This window comes from Papio anubis, chromosome 6 (genome assembly GCF_008728515.1).
Source record: "Papio anubis isolate 15944 chromosome 6, Panubis1.0, whole genome shotgun sequence".
In the NCBI taxonomy this organism is placed as follows: domain Eukaryota; kingdom Metazoa; phylum Chordata; class Mammalia; order Primates; family Cercopithecidae; genus Papio; species Papio anubis.
In genome coordinates, this window is record NC_044981.1 from 160,404,875 (window position 1) to 160,422,241 (window position 17,367).

The 17,367-nt window shown below is 42.6% G+C and overlaps 1 long non-coding RNA gene across 2 annotated transcripts in view; it reads left to right on the forward strand.

Annotated features, from left to right (window-relative positions):
• LOC103884130 overlaps positions 1–17,367 on the forward strand; it is a 35,681-nt gene that overhangs the window by 9,589 nt on the left and 8,725 nt on the right. Inside the window, exons 2-3 of one of the 2 annotated variants that reach the window (XR_646633.4) lie at positions 4,758–4,888; positions 5,389–5,555. The exons of the other annotated variant lie outside the window; for it this stretch is intronic. This is a non-coding gene — a long non-coding RNA (uncharacterized LOC103884130). The remainder of the gene's footprint in view (positions 1–4,757; positions 4,889–5,388; positions 5,556–17,367) is intronic. 2 annotated transcript variants of the gene reach the window in all.

The window sequence follows — 17,367 nt, forward strand, 5'->3', positions numbered from 1 at the left end:
AAAATGCCTATCGTTTACATAATAGGAAAGATACATTTTTAAGCTTTTTGTCTAAATTAAATAATGACGGTGATAATTAACATTAACTGAGTAATTACTATGTACTGAATAGTGTGCTGGAGGATTTGCCTGCCTTTCCTCAAGTTAATCCTCATTAGGATTGATGAATTCATTGTGCACATATTCCAGACCCCCCTTTTTAGACATGAGGAATACACAAGTAAATAGATAACATGAATTCTCTGATCTCCTGCAGCATTGTAATTATTATCCCCACTTTACAGATGAGCAAACTAAGGTTTAGCAAGCTTGAATGACTTGCCTAAGATCATGCAACCAGTAAACGACAAGAGACAGGAACAAACTCAATTCTCTCATACTCATGCTTTTGACACTAGGCCATGAATGTATGTGCGTTATTAAAAAGCAAGGAACAGGCTGGGCGCGGTGGCTCAAGCCTGTAATCCCAGCACTTTGGGAGGCCGAGACGGGTAGATCACGAGGTCAGGAGATCGAGACCATCCTGGCTAACACGGTGAAACCCCGTCTCTACTAAAAAATACAAAAAACTAGCCGGGCGAGGTGGTGGGCGCCTGTAGTCCCAGCTACTCGGGAGGCTGAGGCAGGAGAATGGTGTGAACCCGGGAGGCGGAGCTTGCAGTGAGCCGAGATCGCGCCACTGCACTCCAGCCTGGGTGACAGAGCGAGACTCCGTCTCAAAAAAAAAAAAAAAAAAAAAGCAAGGAACAAGATCTGGAAGTCCATAGAGGCATCTAGTTGCTCACAAGAGTTTCGAGCGCTCAATTTCTTTATCCTACAGAGAAATTGCCAAAATGTTTGTATACGGATTGTAGACATTACTAGCTAGTATTAGTGATCAATATTTATAGCTGACTTTCCAATATAGGAGGCAGGGCTATTAGTATTTAGGGGAGGGAGAATTTGCTGGTGCTGTCTGCAGATTTCATTCCTGGTCAGTCAGGTAGGACAGACATTATGAGGACTCAGCACTTTGCGTTTGAATCTGTGGCTGAGTACTAGGGAAAAACAGGAATTGCTTTATGAGTCAGGGCAATAATGTCTTAGAATTGCTGGAAGTAACCATTATTACGCTTGCTTGTTTCCCCAGAATAAGACATAGGAAGAAGACTGGGCCGGGCGTGGAGGCTCACGCCTGTAATCCCAGCACTTTGGGAGGCTAAGGTGAGCGGGTCACTTGAGGTCAGGAGTTTGAGACCAGCCTGGCCAACATGGTGAAACCCCATCTCTACTAAAAATACAAAAATTAGCTGGTTGTGGTGGTGTGCACCTGTAATCCCAGCTACTCAGGAGGCTGAGGCAGGAGAATCCCTTGAACCCAGGAGGCGGAGATTGTAGTGAGCCGAGATGATGCCATTGCACTCCAGCCTGGGTGATAGAACGAGACTCCATCTCAAAAAAAAAAAAGAAAGAAAGAAAAAGAAAAAAGAAAGCAGACTGAATAGACATTACTCCTTTTTATTTTTTGATAACAAGTTTACACTGGAAATAACAATAGTTACCTTTTTTTTTTTTGGATAACCTTAATTTGTCCTCATTTGAAGCATTAAATTTTATGAACAGCGTTAATGGAAAGCCTTTTAGTCTAACGATGCAGTCACCATCTCTTTAACTTCTCACCCCCAACTCCACAAGGGAAAATTCATCTTGCAAAGCTTTTAGAGGAGGGTATATTTCATGTGAATATGCCTTTCCCATTTTGTATGCCTTCCCCCTGTCGTTTTACATTACTTCTTTTGGCCACTATTTCATTAATAGCATTAGGATTTTTATTTTCCCGGTCTGAGGGCAGGAGAATTGGACCCATTCTATCTGGTAATTCATCAAACAATTTCTCTACCACAAAGAACATTTTTTCTTCCCTCTCTCTGGGTTTCTGGCAGCTCATCTCACCCTGCCAGGGGGAGATTGAACACTTTACTCTTTTGAAGAGTTCACATCAGAAGATCTCACCACATGCCTCTAAGATTTCACCTCATGAGAAATTCCCCTTCAAATCTGTGGTTTTGCCTCTTCCCAGGACCTTTTGAATTCCGTAATGGCGTCATGTGCTGGCTGTGCAGTTTGCCCCCTTTGAAGCATTTACAGATGCTTTTAGGAGTCTCTTTAGAATGAAAAAGGTTGGTGGTCATGGTGGGGGAGGGGTTGGAAATCCCTCAGCAGCCAGAAGATGATCTCTGAATAATTCAGGACACACCGCGGGGCACTGCTAATACCAGCTCTCCCAGGGCCGGGGTAAACATTACCACTCTGATTTCTGGTCTCTGGGGAAAATAATGGGAGTAGAAGGGGGTGTCTCTTGGCCACACGTGATTTCTAGCGGGTTAGGCTTTCTCGAAACTCTGGCTGCACATCAGCCTTTCCTGGGGGAATTTAAACCAAGCCCAATATTCAGGCCCCTCACCAGGCCGGTGGAATGAGAGCTCCTGGTGGTGGGACCAAGTGTGGTCGTCTTCAGAAGCTTTGCAGCCGGCTCCGATGCACACCCAGCACCAAGAAGCTGAGAACCGCTACTGTAGGCCTGGGCCCAGGCTGGGTCACCCTACTGAGGAGAAGCTTCTGGAAAGAAGTAGAAGCCCTCACAGTCACCTCTCTTCCATCCACACCAACTTCCTCTTCTTGTTCTCCCCTTCTCATCTTAAACTTTCAAGAGGAAGAAGGGTTGGTCATGGGTGAACATTCCTGGGCATGGTGAGAGGCTGCTCTGTGGTGCCCATTCACACTGAGAGGGACCCGCTGGGGATGCCTGACGGTGCCACTGAGGCTTTGGGGTCCTGTTTCAGAGGGGGGCATCTTACACGCAAGTCTTAGTCTTTCCTGGATTCCCATGCTTGGTGGCAGCTCCTCCACAGGCCTGCCTTCCCTTTGTCTGAAGAATGTTCTGCTTGGCCGGAGCATTCGGTGCACTTATTATTTGGGTGCAGTTCTCCAGTGAGAGTGCTAACTAACTTCAGGGTAATGCCAACCTCCACCGCCAAATGCAGCTACCTGGCACTTGTGTTTACCTTGGGGCAGCTGCAGTGCCCAGACTCCTCTGCCTGAGATGCAAAGAAAGCATGTTCTGAAAAGAGGAGAAAAAGCCTAGAGAAATGGGGTAGAAAGTAACATTTTCAACTTTGCTGAGCTGTCACTTAACAAGTGAAAGAAAGGAAACATTGTAAAATAAAAAATCAGGCAGTTTGTGTATTTGGTCTCCTCGGTTTGACTGTTTAGCACATGCTTGTTGATTATTCCCTAGATGTCTGTGTCAGTTCTGCATGGATTAGTTAAAATCTTCACTAGAGAGCTTCACAAGGCCAGGGGAGAAGGCTGCTGGGGGCTGTCGCCCACCGGTGCCTCCTTGTCAGCCTCTCCTTCGGCAAAAAAAAAATGTATCCTTGCCGAAAAAACTATCCCACGGCAAAATGATGTAGTTAAGCACAGGCATTGATGAAAAATTAATCCTTAATGTTTTCTTATTATAAAAGTGACATATGTTGTAGAAAAGTTAGCAAATATTGAGATGCCAAATTGATCCCACCCTTTGGTTAAAAATCCCTGTGGCTTTTTTTTTCTCTCTCCCCACCCACTCACCCTTGCCACAAAAATGAAACTGTTGCATCATGACCCCACTGCTTTGTAACCTGCTTTTTTTGTGTGTGCTCAAAAGTACATATGTTTTTAGTTTTTATTTAATATTGTTTTGAAGATTGAATAACATCCCATAAAACTGATGTACTATAATTCATTTATGTGATCCTTAAATTTGGACATAAAGTTTAGATGTTTAGGTGGTTTTATTTTTATTTCTTTTTTACTCTTTTCCCCGACTTCATTTGTAATGTTCTGCAATTAACATACCTTAACTAAATATCTGGGTTCATCCAGTGGTGTACTGGGGATGGTTCGTGAAGCTCCAGGGAAAAAGAAAACGAATCCCCCATTACTGCAGGTCCTGATTTTCTGTGGTGCACCTTCTCTTCCACCGTGGTCAGTGGAAGCACCAGTGTGAAGGCCCTGAAGGTGGAGCTGGGAAGGGGTGAACGTACCAGCTCTTGCAAGCCCGGATAAACTGGCGCCTATGTGCAACTGGGAACACCCATGCTAATGTTTTAGGATAAATTCCTAAAAGCGGAATTTCTGGGTCAAAGGGTATGAACATTGTCACGTATTTTGTTTTGTTTTGTTCTGTTTTTTGAGATGGAGTTTGGCTCAGGTGATTGGCCCGCCTTGGCCTCCCAAAGTGCTGGGATGACAGGTGTGAGTCACTGCACCCCTCCCGTTGTCACATATTTTGTACGTGTTTTGTCTAGTTGCCTTTCAGAAACATCGAAATCTATATTCCTATCAGGGGCCTATAAGGATGTTCTAAAGTGTGTAATTTGTCCTGAGATGGAATAGACCACCTCTCCAGGCCACGAGAGCTCCATCTGTGGGGTCTTCTCACTGAAGCCCGACGACCAACCACTTGGCCGTGCACTAAAATATGAAAGGGGTGGTTGGAATCTTCTAGGTGTCTCTTTCGGCTCTGAGATGTTAGGAGAAGTTAAACAAAAAAAACAACAAACGAGATGCCAGAAGGCAACTCATGATAAATGCCAGACATCAGTGCTGTAGAGGTTCAGAGCAAGAAGAAATTTGTGCATGGGAGCCTGGCTAGGAATTCCTTCCAAAAGAGAAGAGAAGGTATTAGCTGGCATTGGGGTTACTGTGCTTTATCCATTCCCCTCCCATCACAGAAGCCTGGATTCTTTACATCAGCAACAGACTAGATGGAGGCAGGAGGCAGTGCGGACCAGAGAGCGGAGTTGTTGCCCGCAGGGTGCCCTTTGAAGGCTGCCTTTGCCACCATCTGCAGCGCGCGGGCCAGGTAATTCTCCAGAATGAAATCCCTGCCTGTGTTTCTGGCCAGTTTTTCTCAGCCAATCCCCAGCCGACTACTTTCCCTGCTGCCTCTCTCTTTCATATTAAGACTTTAAAAATCCAGATTGTAATTCATCTTTCCACTGTTGCACACAGCACTGCTATGATGGACAGAAGTGTGTGGTACCAATTAGATCTGCAGCTCTGATTCCCTGCCTGGGATTAGACTTTTGTGCAATTTGCTTGAGTTTGGACAACTCCAATATCAGATAACATTAAGGTTTACATTCTCCGTAGAAACCTGTCCCAGGAATTCATTCAGGTTTGCAGCATCCGATTATACTCTATAGCTAGAGATGGCCAAGAGGAGAACCTTCTATTTTTCTTGTTGACCTTTGAAAAGTAGCATCCTGTGACTTCCTCCGTAAAGCCCATGACCTTCAAGCATCTAAATCTTCAACTTTTCCACAAATTATGCTGCTTTTTTCCCAATGTTTTCTTTAACAGATATTAGAATGGCATCAGTGTTTGCTTTCACTAAGAGGAAGCGGAGTCCTGGGAGAAAGAGCTGCTGCCTGTGATTGCACAGCCTTCCCTCGATGGTACCTTTACCCTGGCATGTGAGCTATCAGCCGACTGGGGATGCTTTCAAATGAGACAGGAAACAGTTTAGGGTAAGAAATGCTTTTAAAAAATCATTCTCACGCCAGATGAAATCTCAGATCTTGCAATTTTGTTTGTTTTCTCCCTTCTCAGCTGTTTCCCTTTGAAGTCAAAGACTGCTATTTCTTTGTGTGAGTGCAGCTGTGACTAGTCGATCATGGTTTATTTTAAGACAAGAAAAGAAGTGGAGCAAAGAAATACCAATTGTTATTTGTCATCCATTAGCACAATTCTGATGCACCCAGTCTTGTTCAAATATGCAGATGCAGGTTCCCTATATCGAGACGTTCAGGCTGGGGGTGCCATGCCCAGATGAAAGGGGCAGCCTGGGAGGTTTCTTGTCAGCCCTTGCTCAGGTCTTCTGACAGCAATGCAGGGCTGGAGTTGGCCATTGTCTTTTCTTATCCAAGTTCATTGTCCCCGCCTGAGTTCAAGGCCTTATTCTTTTGGGTCTGAATGATTGCAGTTGCTTCCTGGTAAGTTTTCTCTAGAACCGTATCTCTGGTCAATCATTTCTGCATAACATACCCAGACAAATTCTGCAAAGTCGTGTAAATTATACCACTTATGTGTCTCACATCTTCCGTGGCTCTCTATTTCCAAGGGGTGAATTCTAAGTCCATTACTTACCATTTAAAGTGTTTCTTAGTTAACCACTGTCTTTATTTCCAGCCTGATCTCCCACTTCCCTTTCTGGATCACCCACTGCCACTAAAACAGTGTGCTCCCAGCCAAACATCATGTTGCCAAGACCTAGGACGAAGCCCATGTCCACCGTGAAGTCTGTGTTGGGTTGACACCTGTGGCAACACTTTTCCTGCCCTGAATTAGATCTTTTCTCATTTTTATCATGTATAGATTTTTAGAATCGATGGGGACTTTAGCTATTTTTGTCCAATCGTCCAGCTTTACAGATGAGAGAACTAATGTTGGGAGGAAGTGAAGTACTCAAAGCTACTGATACTGATGCTGTCATTTATTGGCTGCTTTTATATATGCCTGGCAAACTGCTCAAAACACCTCACTGAATTACCTCAACATCGTTATGCTATTAACAAGGAACTTTGGGCACAAAGAGGTTAAGTCACTAGCTGCCGTTTACCAGGATGGTAAGAACCAGAGCCAAGATTCACGCCTCAGCAGCCTGATGTCACTCACAGCCATTTCTCTGTACTCTACCTACCCATGACCCTTGTCATATGTTATTTTGTTATATTTGTGAATGTTTCTTATTTACCCAACTATATTTGTAAGCTTCTGGATGGCAGAGACTTTACCTATAAGCCTTTGAACAACAAAGCACGGATTTTTTTTTTTTTTTTTTTTTTAAAGATGGAGTCTTGCTCTGTTGCCCAGGCTAGAGTGCAATGGCGCCATCTTGGCTCACTGCAAGCTCTGCCTCCCAGGTTCAAGGGATTCTCCTGCCTCAGCCTCCCAAGTAGCTGGGATTACAGGCACCTGCCATCACACCTGGCTAATTTTTGTATTTTTAATAGAGACGGGGTTTCACCATGTTGGCCAGGCTGGTCTTAAACTCCTGGCCTCAGGCGATCTGCCCACCTCAGCCTCCCAAAGTGCTGGGATTACAGGCGTGAGCCACTGCACCTCACCAGATTTTTAATATATATATGTTTGTCCTGCCTCTAAAAGTCAGGATCCAGAGATGTTGAGGAACATGGTCGTGCTCTGAATGTGCCAGGCCTGTGCGCCATGCTCCTGTGTGGACAAACAGATTGGCAGTCACTCTTTCCCTCATGCACATGGTGTGAGCCTCATCACCTGTCTGTACCTGTATCTCAGCATTCCCCTACACACTATTCTTACACGTATCGCACATAGCGCTCTGCCAGAATTCTGCTTCCGTTACACGCATTTCAAACCTTGTCCCTTAACAAGCACGAGAGGTCAAAGACCTAAATACACTGCAGCTCTGCCTCTCCTCCCTGCCCCCAGTATTTCCCAATAATACCATCGGGAATTATACGTACCTATGTGTTCCTTCCACCAACCCTAGCTCCATCTCTAGCCATTCCCCGCTTAGTGCATTTTGAATAAATACGTGAGTTTAATAAGTTCATAATAAGACTATGAGATTGATAGGAACCAAACAGAGCTCTCTCTGCCCTCTGGGGCTCTACAGTCTGTTAAGAGGTCCTGGGGTCTGGGGAAAACTGGTATTTTTTTCAGAGTCTATTCCATGTTAGCACAATGTGAAGCAACACACACTGCATCCTGTAGTTCTTGTAAATATTTTTATCTTTGATTAAGGAATGAGGAAACGAATTCTTTAAAGATCCATCACTCACTCACTCACTCACTCACTCACTCACACAGCACCCAAGAGGTGTAACCAGGATTTAAACTCACCTTTGGCTCTAAAATCCATGTTTTGCCTCCTCTTGCCCTCTGCAAGGCTTTCTGACGCCTCCACAATAAAGAGGGCAATGTCCTAAACCGCCTGCTAGTATTGACTGGTGCACTGTTTGCCTTCAGCACTGATGGAGTTTGGAGTTCCGGGAACTCTGGGCTGGGCAAGTATGGGGGAGGCTGGTGATATTTACAATGAAGTGAGCCTCAAGCTTTCATTTGACCAGTAAAGGAAGTGGTGACCACCTCAATTAAGAACCGAATCAAGAAGAAGTCACGCCATTAACTTGTGATAGACATGGAGGCCATTCTGCAAAATGCCAGAGACACCATGTGACTAGGATGCTTCCAGGAATTTAGCAAAATTCCCATGATGACCTTGTAAATACATAAAGAAGTGGAGCTTGATGATCATCCTGGCAGTTTTCACCATTGCACCCTCAGTGGTGTTGATGAGCAGATTGAAAAGGTATTGCTGAGCATATTGAAAGAACAGGAACAAGGTTTTATCCTGAGCCTTTTCTTGTTCAATGTTTTAATTGAGATCTTGGATGGAATACTGGAAGGTATGCCTAGCTCACTTAATAGGGGCGTAGGAGTTGGTACTATTGATCTCTCCTCCTTCTTCAAAGTCGCCCTTCTTGGGGGGCCCATGACACAGTTTTCTTATTTGTCTGAATCTGGTCTTTGTCCATATCTTTTATGGATTCCTTTCGTTTGCCTATTCTTTTTTTTTTTTTTTTTTTTTTTTTTTTTGGTGAGATGGAGTCTCATTCTGTCACCCAGGCCGGAGTGCAGTGGCACGATCTTGACTCAATGCGAGCTCTGCCTCCCAGGTTCACGCCATTCTCCTGCCTCAGCCTCCCAAGTAGCTGGGACTACAGGTGCCCGCCACCGCGCCAGGCTAATTTTTTGTATTTTAGTAGAGATGGGGTTTCACCATGTTAGCCAGGATGGTCTCGATCTCCTGACCTTGTGATCCACCCGCCTCAGCCTCCCAAAATGCTGGGATTACAGGCATGAGCCACCATGCCTGGCCTCATTTGTCTATTCTTTAGAGGTAACCCAGTTCCTCAAGGTTTCTTCTTGGGCCACCCTCACCTCCAACTCCATGGTTGACGTCCGTCTGATTCCATGGCTTCAGTCTGCCATTGTCCAAAAGGACAACTCTAGGCTTTCAGACCCAATTGACCACTGGTGTTTCTGCCTTCCTGTCCCATACGTATTTGATATTCAATCACACCCGAACTCAATACCTTCTCTCCCACTATAAACCTCATCCTACTGTAGTCAGTGAATGTGCCTCCTTTTTGCCATTTGTCCTTGCCAGGAATCCTGGCCATAGCCTCTGATTTCATTCTCTTTTCCACCCCCACATACCAAGTCTGTGGTTTCTAACTTCTAAATACTTCCCCAAACATGTCCATCCTTCTTCCTTTCCATCGCTATTATCTTTTTTGTTTGTTTGTTTGTTTGAGACGGAGTCTCGCTCTGTCGCCCAGGCTGGAGTGCAGTGGCCGGATCTCAGCTCACTGCAAGCTCCGCCTCCCGGGTTCCCGCCATTCTCCTGCCTCAGCCTCCCGAGTAGCTGGGACTACAGGCGCCCGCCACCTCGCCCGGGTAGTTTTTTGTATTTTTTAGTAGAGACGGGGTTTCATCATGTTAGCCGGGATGGTCTCGATCTTCTGACCTCGTGATCCGCCCGTCTTGGCCTCCCAAAGTGCTGGGATTACAGGCTTGAGCCACCGCGCCCGGCCGCCATCGCTATTATCTTAATTCTTTCCACCATTAGTGCTTCACTGAAATTATGGAAATAGCTTCCAAATGTATGTGTCGTCCCTGAGTGGAAGCTTGCCCCCTTTATTGCATACTCACTGATGCAGCCAGAGTGGTCGTTTACAAATATAAATGTGGTCAGGAGGGCATTGGCCTGATGGAGACAATTCACTTGTTCCTGCACCTCTTGACAGCAGGTTTCCAAGAGAGCCCGCTCTGCCCTTCACTCTTCAGCCTCTCCGCTCGGATCTCCATGTCCCTGGACACAATACTCCGGGCAAACTGAATTTTTTTACATCTCAAATAGGGCCTGATTTCTTTCATTTTCTTTCTATACATGTTTTTCCCTTTGCCTGAAATATTCTTTCCTCTCCTGGTGTAGCTAATTCCTGCTCATTTTCTTCTCATCTTAGATTTCCTTTTCTTCAAAACCTCTGATTCCTCAAGTCTAAATTAGCTAGCTGTTCCTTTTATCTGTTCACCCAGCTGTCACTCATGTAGAGGTAGAATGGCCAAAATACGGGGTATTTAAAGATTGATGGGAAAAAAATAACACTCTGGAGTTGAATGTTCAAGCCATATGCTGAGGTTTAGCAATGCTCGATATATCTTATAAACAAATAAACCACATTAGCCTGTGTGGGAGAGCCGCCTGATTGCGGATCTCTGGTTGGTGAAGGTGAGTCCCACCAGGGACTTTCAGAATGCTCCTAGGAAACCTTCACACAGACTCTTTGGCAGATTACACCTCTCTCTCCCTCTCTAAAGTTTTCCTTGCTTAATTGAACAGATTTTTACTAAAGCAAGCCAGAATCCAGCCCCAGCATTTCACTGCGCTGCTGCAGGGAGTAATGCATTATTTTGTAACACGACTGCAGCTTTGATTCCCCACTTTCTTCCTAAGATTTGTTGTTGTTGTTTAATTACATGAATTATAAGGGTGTGACCCTGAAATTTGGGAAGAAAATTAAAAATTAAAAAAAAAAAGATGGTAAATGCAGCTGACAGCTCGTTTGTCAATGCCCACTCCACTGCCTACTCCTGACTTGTGGGTGAAGAGCTTCATGAATCAAATTTGTAGCTTACGGCTACTGTTAGAAGCAGTGAAACTTCATGGTTTTCGTTTGTGAAAATATTACTAGGCTATTGCCTATTTTCTTCTTTAGATGTTGTTTTTAGTTGTGCCAGTGTTTTCATTTCTCTGCTTGAGTAACATCTAAAAAGACATGCATATAAAATCATATTGAAGAGCACACTGAGCTATATAAACCATCTTATGATAACTAAAACAACATAACACTGGCACACTGTAGGTTCTCAATAAATGTCTATTGAATTCCATTGAATAACGTTCGTTAATATATTTACTTATTTTAACTACAGAGAACTGCCTTTTTTTTGTTTACCAGTATTTCTAATTGCTTTTGGTAGTTTAAAGGATTTCATTTCAATGTATATTAATAGTTTTCCTTTATATTATGACATTATGCGTGATGCACATTGTCCTGAAGGATATAAAACTCTATACTAGGAAGAAATAAATGGAAGTTTTAAAGAAAATCATCATTTTACCCAGTTCAGCTAGTTAAATCCTGAGAGGAGAGTATTTAATTTTTTATTTCATTGTTCTTATGTCTCAGCTGAGTCTTAAATAATCATGGAGAAAACACACTGTACTGTTTTATTAAGAAATAAATAGCTATTCTGTAAGCAGGAGGATAACACAGTAAAGTGTGATATTCTATTGCTGAGATAAAGAAATGAGTAACGCTGCATAATGAAGCATAGAAGGTTACTTTATAGAACAGCAGTGAAGCGTGGCCGACCTCGGGCAGTCTTGATGGGTTGGGCCAGAGGAACGCACACCCGAATAGAGGTACTAGTGAAGAGCAAAATAACACTGCGAAGAAATAGTGCGTGCGTGCTCTCTGTCTTCTGTTCACTGATGGAAATAGATCCGTTTTTAAATCATGAGTGTAATGAATAACTGAGAAACATCCTAATTGAGAAACAAAAATAATTCTGACTTCACATTCAGAGGGAGAAAGAAATTTTGAGTTTAAGGCAAGGTTGCAAGTATGTTTGGGGGACCATGACAAGTCCTAAAATCTTCATATTTATGTGACTACAAGTGTTTTATTCCATCTGAGTGGGCTGTTTGGTTAAATCTTTTACCAAATTTGAGAAATTTTCAGTCATTGTTCTTCAGTTATTTTCTTCTGCCTCACTCTCTTTTCTCTCCTTCTGATACTCCAATTGTACATAAATGTGTATGTTATTGTCCAGCAGATATTTCAGGCTCTGATTATGTTCTTCAATTGATTTTCTCTTGGTTCTTTAAATTGAATAATTTCGTCTTTTTCTGCTGCTGTTTCTTCTTCCTCTTTGTCTTCTTCCTCTTCCTCCTCCTCCTCCCCTTCTTCTCCTTCTTCCTGTTCTTTCTTCTTTCTTCCTCTTCTTCTTTCTTCATCTTCATCTTTGTCTCACTCTGCCATCCAGGCTGGAGTGCAATGGTGCAATCCTGGGTCACTGTATCCTTGAACTCCTGGGCTCAAGTGATCCTCCCAGTTCAGCCTCCTGAAAAGGTGGGACTACAGGCACCATGGTGGGCTAAATCTTCTTTAATTATTTGTAGAGATGGGGTCTTTCTGTGTTGCCCAAGATGGTCTTGAACTCCTGGGCTCAAGTGATTGTCCTTCTTTGGCCTCCCAAAATGCTGGGATTACAGGCTTGAGCCACTGCACCTGCCCTAGGTTGAATAATTTCTATCTATCTTCAAGTGTAATGAATCTTCTACCATTTCTAATCCGCTATTAAACCAAGCCCATATTATTTTAATTTTATATTTTTCAGCTCTAGAATTTGCTTTAACAATTTTTATTTCTCTTCTGAGATTGCATCCATTTTCATGATGATAATATTTTCCTTTGAGTTCATGAATGTATATTTATTTGATAGCTGCTTTAAAATCTTGTCTGCTAATTGCAACATCTCGATTATAATGTAGAATGATTTTTTTGACTGCCCTTTCTCGTGACTTCTGGTCAATTTTCCTATTTTATGTCTAGTGATTTTTAATTGTAGTTGGGACATAATAATACAGAGAATATGGACACTGCCCTGTCCCTCTGAAGAGTATTGAATTTTGTTCTCGCAATCTGGGCTCAAGCTCCAAATTCCATCTCCCCTGCAGTGGGCACAAGCTGAAGTCTCTGCTCTATTGTTAATGCCTCCAGCTGCTGTTTTCTCCTGGGGATCACTGGGATCTGTGATCAATGAATGCACAAAGTGTGAATACAGAATTTAGGAGTCAAGGTTATCTCCTCTGCATCCCTCTCCCTTCCAGGATTCCCTCCCATACTTGCAGCTGCTCCCCCATCCATCTGCTCTGTTCTCTGCCCTTTTTAGTGAGTAAGGGTGTGGCTTCTGCTACTCAAAGTGTGTGGGTTGGGAGTACCCTCAGGCAAAAAGCAGCAAGCTCTGGAATCTCAACTGTTGATGTTTCCATCTTTCAAGGCTGGCCTCCAATCCAGTTTCTACCTGCCGTGTGGTCATTTTCAGTGCCTTAGTTTTTTTTGTTTGTTTGTTTTGTTGTTGTTTTTTAAAAAATATTATGTCTATCTTTTCTAATTCTTTTTGTGGGAGGGTAGTCTGACCATGCCATCCACTATTACTCCCCTTTCATTGAATTCAGTGACTCGAAATGGTATCATAATTTCCATAGACTGTTGGTAAGTGGTCAGTTTTAAAGATGTGTTTAATTTATACACAGAACTAACAAAGGTAAAGAAGGTTATAGCAGAGAAGAGACAGTGCGAAGCGACTCATCTAGTGTTTTTTAAAATAGACTTTTAAAACGGCAAAACCCAAGATATTTAAAGTATTTATGTAATCACTTAAAAAATGTATTAAAGAAATATTTGTAGAAAATATATGTAAAATTTACAGTATGGATAATTTAAGATGAGTCAGATGCGAAAGACTTCTCAAGGAACTCAAATTCAGAAGAAATGGAAAGAGATGCCCAAAGTGGTGAAGGTGAATAAAGCTGGAGAACAGATGGGATGTCATTCTAATCCTTCCCTTAAGAATGTCCTTTGTCACTGAAATAGCGTGTGTCTTGAGACCTGGTCTAAATGAAAGTCACCAGGGAATAGTTAAACAACAAAATGCTAGGTAGCTATATTCTAGGGGAAAATGAAAAGGGAGGTAAAGATAACCGAAACAGGAAATATTGTAGAAGTTATGATTTCTACACAACGTGGAATTCTTTAGATTCAATTAAGAAGCCCTCTGCTGCTTTATAAAGCACCCAAAGTTTCAGCACTGGTGGGTGGAAGTAGGATAAATGCTCAGAATTGAGGAGAAAGCACTGTAGTCTTCAGAGGCAAATACTCCAGGAAACAAATCTCCTGAAATGCGTGGGTAAGATGTGACCTTTGAGCAGCCATGACCAGGAAGGCTGACAGTTCTCTTACTACAAAGAAGAAACCATCCAGGCAGATGAATATGGAGTGGGACTTAGCAGTGTGAGGCAGAGCTAGGCAGGAAGAAATGGAACACCCAGACCAGCCTGGGTCAGAAATCACTCTGAGGACACCCACACTGCAAGTTGCATCAAGCCTCTGGTGAATGAGGATTTGACATTTATGTAAGAACTGTGAAAGCTAGATAGGTAGAGAGAGAGACACATATGCATATAGATAGCTACACATGCATGCATATAAAATGGGGCTTCACTGTTCAGAATGATGTACATAGTTATCATTTCATCTGTCAGTGCAATGTTTCCCAGTTATTTTGCTGTCTTTTACAAATAAGTCTTTCTAAATTTTGTTACTGAATTAGAATTCAAAGAAAAAGTTATTTCAAGATTTTGGCCCTAGAATGGACAAGCCAGTTTGACAGCATCCTGTACAGACTCCTGCCTCCATCAAACACATGCCACAGGTGTGCAACACGGTGTAATGGAAATAAATTATGATACAATGAAGAGTGGAGCAACTTTATCTGTAAACTCTTATGAATTGAGTTTAAATCACAAAACACTATAATTGAGTTTGGATAGGAACTTTGTTTCTGTCCTGTTCTGTATTGCAATAAGTCTGGTGGGCAATGAACCCATCACAATACATTTAAAATGGCAATGAATATTTGATGTCTTTGTACAAAAGAGAGCAACTTCAAGAAATAAGATATTTCTCTATGGTTATACCTTGCGAATGAATAAACAGGCTTTCATCTCTGTGACCTTGTGCATTTAGTATGTGGGTGGGCATTCATGGGTTGAATGTTTGGGTGGCAATAATTTTACGTGGAATGAATGACTTCTTGGAAGCCATACTGTTTGTTTCCCACCATCTGTCAGTCAAGCATTAGTCTGCTCTGGACCAAGGTGTCCATCGTCATCCTCACAGCTTCTGCTGGGATGCCATGTCATTCCTAACACCAGCCTTTCCTTTGGTTCTGGAAGACACCGGTTTCTTCCAGAGCATTACGTGGTTTCCTCTCCTTTCGCAGAATTCACATGCATTCAATCTGAATTTTAGAATTATTTAATATTGAGCTAAGTAAAAAATCAGCTGGATAAACTACAGGTTATAAGAACTTTTCAATCTAATACTCTATTTTAGCAAACTTTTATTGATGCATGATGTACAGAAAAGTGCACAGATCACAACTACACAGCTCAGTGAATGCACAAAGTGAATCCATCTTATTCACCACAGCCCAATCCCAGAAAGAAAACACTGCCAGTGCTACTGAAGTTCCCCTTGCTCCTCTCTTGATCATTGTTACCACCCTAAAGGTAATTACTATCCTGACTTCTAAAACTGAAGATTAATTTTGTCTGTGAGTGAACTTCATATAAATGGAATCATGCGGGGTGTACTATTTTTGTTCATGTTCTTTCTCTTCATATGGTGACACTCATTCATGCTATTGAATGTAGCTGTAGGCTGTTTTTGCTGTGAAGTATTTCATTTTATGGATATACCAAAATCTGTTTTTCTCTTGTATATGTTTGGGTTGTATTCTCATTTTTGGCTATCATAAATAGTGCTGCCGTGAACAACCTTGTATAGGTCTTTGGATGCACAAAAGTACACATTTGTCTAGATACAGAGGAGCGTCATTTCTGGGTGACAAGAGATGCATACGTTCAGACTTACTAGATACTGCCAGTTTACAAAGTGGTTGGACAAATATACACTCACACCAGCAATTTATGAGAATTACAGTTGTTCCACTTCCGTGTCAACTCTTGGTATAGTCAGTCTTTTTAATTTTAGCTTCTCTGGTGGTCATGTAGTAGTATCTTTTTGTGTTACTGTTTGTTTGCTTTCTTTTGGTATGAGACAGGGTCTTGCTTTATCTTCCAGGCTAGAGTTCAGTGGCAAAATCACAGCTCACTGCAGCCTCAACTTCCTGAGCTCAAGCAATCCCACCACATTAGCCCCTCAAATAGCTGGGACTACAGGTGCCCCACCACGCTGTCTAATTTTTGTGTGTGTGTGTGTGGGTTTTTTTTTTTTGGTTTTTTTTTTGTTTGTTTGTTTGTTTGTTTGTTTTGTAGAGATGGAGTTTCACTATGTTGCCCAGGCTGTCCTTGAATTCTTGAGCTCAGGTGATCCACCTGCCTCAGCCTCCCAAGGTGCTGGGATTACAGGCATGAGGCACTGTGCCTGGCTTTATCTTGTAGTTTTAATCTGCATTTCTTTGATGACCAAGTGACTAAGGACATTTTGTATCCTTATGAGCCGTTTCGATGTCCTCTTTTGCAACGTGTTTAGCCTGCTTTTCTGTTCAGTTGTCTCTTTCTTGTTGACTTCTATGGGTTATCTATGTTTAGATGGAAGTGCATGATGACAAGGGGTTCAGTGCAGCCTTGGATTAGAACTTGCCCAAAGTCCTTGCTTGTTCTTGAGGACTCACCGGAGGTTTCTTATGATGTCAGTTGAAGCCTCTGTCTTCCACTTTCAGTGAGATTCCCTGGCAGGACCCGACCAAGAATGAGGTGACAGGGGAGACTGTCTATGGCATGTGCCCTTCTTGCCTTCCTACTTGTCTTGAACAGATGGGAAGAAGTTGGTGTTAACCTGTGTGCTAAGAATGTTGGGGCCAATAACCCCATGAAACTAGCTACTCACCAAATGTCCTGTGTTGGGGCAGAAATAGCAGGAAAATAAAAATCTACCATGTCCCACAAAGAGTTGGAGGATCCCAGAAGTTAAAGGACAAGTTCAATGTAAACTTGTCTAAATGAAAGTTAACCCTCAATAGCACCCCTGACAGATGGTGGCCCCAGCTCTGCCCATCAATTCCAGTGATAAGAAACCCAACTCTGTAATATTCGAGGCAAACTGACCCGTTATTGGCCAGCTCTGATGATGAGAAAATTCTTGTCTACATTCATATATGTAATGTGCCTCTCTGTCACTTCCACTGCTGATCTTAGGTCTTTTCTCTGGAGGCGGAAGGGGGTAAAGGCACTTGCTCCCTTGCTTATGAGAGTTCTTTAAATATTTGAAGATAACCACTACATCATGATGTCACCTCTTAATTTTTCCTTTAAATATAAAAAACTAACCTCCTTGAAATAGACATCAAAAAACACCCAAGTCACAGAATACGCTAAAATCAAAGTTGAGTAATTTATTATTTATTTTCTTGTTCGAT